Here is a 4,198-nt window from a genome sequence, read left to right on the forward strand (position 1 = left end):
ATCAGAGATGTGTCTGACTCGCTGATGTAAATGTACCGATATTATTATTATTATTTTGTTCTTTCTTTACTAGTGTTGAATGTACAAATAATTCAATTCAGTTTATTTTATATAGCCCAAAATCACAAACACAAGTTTGCCTCGGAGGGCTTTACAATCTGTAACATAACATCCTGTCCCGGGACCTCATATCGGATCAGGAACAACGCCTCAAATAAAGATAGTAAAAACCCTTTCACAGGGAAAAAAGGAAGAGAGGGTTCCCCGGATGGACAGAAGCAATAGATGTCATGTGTACAGAATGAACAACGTAACAGATTTACAGCACATTCAAATACATATGCAGCTTTTCATACATAAATATATACAGGTTCAGAAATAGAAAACAGACCCGGGCTGTGCTAGGTGGTGGTGAATAAATGGCTAGTGAATACTAACTTCACACAGTTTGAACAGTTCAACAGGTGTACATGTGCAGCGGAGCTGTGACCTACCTGGTAAACACAGTGAACTGTGTACCTACGTTACCTGGTAAACAGTGAGCTGTGTACCTACGTTACCTGGTAAACAGTGAGCTGTGACCTACCTGGTAAACAGTGAGTGAACTGGAGCGAAGCTGCATGTTGTCCACTGCTGCAGATGTGAATCCTCTGTAAATTAAATGACTACTGGTCACTACTAAGTTCACTGAAAAAAAGTTACGATTGTACTCGTAACAGAGATCCAGCAGGGACTATAATCAGAGCCTGAGCTAACTGTGCTAGCAGCTAACGTAAACAGACTATGTGTGTACCTGCGTTACGCCAGACTCCAGCAGCAAGGGACCAGCTAAATGTGCTCACTCTGCTAGCGTAAATATGATATTGCAACACAAAGTGTAGTATCTAAATACACTTACCCATCTTCAAATGGATCCCTTCTGTCTGCATCTTCCTCTTGGTTGCAGGGGTCAAAGCCTTCAGGGTCGGCCTCGTCCTCGTCGGCAAAATCGCCGTCACAGCTTCCTCGGTAGTGAAGTGCGTCCTTTGCCATAATCTCTCACTTCTTTGACTGAAAACACCAGTGTGTTTACAAAGCTCAGGTGTGTAGTTACATGCTGGTTCTTTGTGAGTTTCTTGAGGGTTCATTGGTTGGTTATTTCACAAAATGTCGATGGACACATGATTCAACAAATCAAAGTATCAAAGTATTTCGTGTGACGAGAACTTTTTTGGCACAGCGTCATATGACACGCCGATGCCCCTATCTCTTGTCTGAATGATGGTCAAATGTTGCAGGGGGCTGGCAGCGGAAGCAGGAAGTCTCCTCTTTCGGCTAGACGTCAAGCCATATTTATGCGATGTATTATCGCGAAGATATGAAAATTTTAAAACGTAGACACTGTCAAAACGCAGCCTCGCGGGGGCCGGTTTGGAGGAGGTTCATGGTAACCACCTCCCATTTTAATATTGACTATACTATTGTTTTCATGCGAGTCATCAAAGTCAAAGTATGGGAGCGTGTTCACGTGTGTGTTGAAACCACTATTGGTTTATGTTATATGTCCTTTAGCAACATCCAGTGGCGATTGTGACTGAAGAGGAAGTGAGCTAATCGTAAATATACGGAGTAACAGGAAGTGATGTGCAGGAAGTTCCTTTTGCCCATGAACTCACAGGCCATTTCTCAATATGCGTTCTTTTCTGTACTTGTGGACTTGTGAAACGTCATCAGTTGCAGCCCAAGTACTGTTCCAATTCAAAAGTCCGCTTCTCGCTAAGCATGTGACTTGATCCGGCCATTTTAACAGGGATGCATCGGAGGTGACTTGTCCGTACTTGGGACAGCCAATATTCCAGAATGCATTTTGAACCAGCGACAGGGAACAATGGTTGAGGATAGAACACACTACTGAATGTTGACATTCTCTGAATACTACATGGGCGACTGTGGCTCAGTGGTGAGCAGGGTCGTCCTTCAATCAGAGGATCGGTGGTTTGATCCCTGGCTCCACTAGTCCTTGGGGAAGACACTTAACTCCCTTGTGTGTGAATGTTAACTACTCCTGATGGGCAGGTGGAACTGCCCCCTCCCATCAGTGTATAAATGGGTGTGAATGGGTGAATGATGACAAGTGTGGAAGCGCTTTGAGTGGTCAAAGACTAGAAGCGCGCTATACGTACAGATTTGTTGAGTCATGGAATGTCATTTTAGGATGTTTTCAGGCGAGAAGTTTGTTGTTTAGGCATTACATATGTGCATAGTTTGTCAAGATTCAGCCTACTTAAAAATGTACGCCGACGATTTCGTCCTGCTCGCGGGACCGGTGAGCCCGACAGATCTGGTACTTTTTTAAATGATCTGCTGCCGATGTCTCCGTAGCGATTAAACATGATATATAATTTAGTTTTCAAGGATCTTAAAAGAGTTTATTATTTGTTCACAGTAACACATAAATCTGTTTGACTGAGGGTTAAGATTTATAACTTAATAGTGAAGTTTAACTTTAACGTTGAACTATATCGGTGTCTTTTCACTTTTGACCGAATTGTTTGCAGTTATATGTGTTTCTATATAAAGATATATATATATATATATATATATATATATATATATATATATATATATACTTATAAACACACTACTTCACTAGTGAAGTGAGAGCTATTGTGTATTATAATGAGTTTTTATGTTGGATGGTCAAGAAAAATATGAACAGGTTGTGTGTTCACAATCCATGCAGTGGTGGCCGTCAGGGCCTGCTAAGCCTAAACAGAATCACTATGTTATAGCTATTTTATTATTTATTTATTTTTCACAAATATATTACATGTATTATAATTATTTTTCCCTATTAGCTTATTTTCTCATTGCACAGCTCCTGTCTTCCTCTGTTGCTTTGCTTCCAGTGCAGCTGGTTTTAAGGAGAGCTTTCATCCAACAAGATGTCACCTCCTCCTTTGTGGACGAGCTCACAGACTGATGCTGCGTTCCACCAGAAGAGTTGTGAATTTTGGTGGAACGCAGCATTACTCTTCCACCTTTCCACGAACAAAGTGTTTGCCGGGACATCAGGCAGTTAATGTGTATATGGTTCTTTTCATGAGAGAGTTAATATAGTTCCTTCTGATGTGAATACTATTTGAATGACTCGTGCTCTTGAGTGTGCATGTTTTAGTGCCGCAGTTTTGTAGGATTGTTTTGTCATTTTGTGTTATAATTGAATGTGACTGGTTCTCGTGAATGTGTTCTTGTCATTGTGTTAATGACGTTGATGTGGACTTTGTCGTTAATGATGCAGCATCCCGTCATGGCCGTGTTTATGTATCTGCACTCTGCAGTCAGTGTATTTGTAGGTGTTGCGCTCCATGTTACATTTTGTCAAATGTTGCAGAGTTATGTGAATATGAGGTGTTTACACAAAACTAATAATAACCTGTAGCTGTGGCGTCATAATGAGGTGATTAGGTTGTTCAGCTGTAGTAGAGACGGCACTGAAGGCCCAGGTATAAAATGCACGGCTCGCCACTGAATTCATGTAATTCTTTTCTAAAACAACAAGGCAAGAAAGACAGTGAGATAGGAAGCAGAGATTCATTTGAGACTATTTTGCAGTATTCACAGCACACCAGAGCTACCAACTCTCACGGTTTCGCCGTGTGACACACGCTTTTGCATGTTTTCACACGCACTCTCGCACACAACCAATTTCTCACAGCAAAAAAAATTTCGGATTTTGGGCCGAGGCGCGTTCGTTCCTTTTCAAACTCCCCGCCGATAGATGGCGCTAAGGAGCGCATCTGTAAACCTATTCGCTGCATAGAGATCCTATTTACCCCAAAGAGTCCCGAAGTTAGCAACAGAAGAAGATTTTCAAACAGACACAACCGCGGGAGAAACTCAGGAGAAGCAGAGACTAAGGTATGTTAAACGTTCTGCCATCCCGCGGGCATCCTTTACTGGACATTCTACGAGTTCGGTACCAGTGCCATATGTTTCTGGAAACCTACGATTCTTGTGATTCCAGCTGTGTAACCCGTTTCAACATCAGACCACCACAGCAGCTACAAACAACCCTTTTGTCAGGCAACAACAAACAAACAAACGATAGCAAAAGCCAGGCAACTCACCGATGACGCCTCATATTGATCTATAAATCCATAACTTTCCAACAACAATGGCGTTGTTATGTCGTAAAGGTCCAATAAAACAAAATCCC

The sequence above is a fragment of the Taurulus bubalis genome (assembly GCF_910589615.1).
Source record: "Taurulus bubalis genome assembly, chromosome: 16".
Lineage (NCBI taxonomy): Eukaryota > Metazoa > Chordata > Actinopteri > Perciformes > Cottidae > Taurulus > Taurulus bubalis.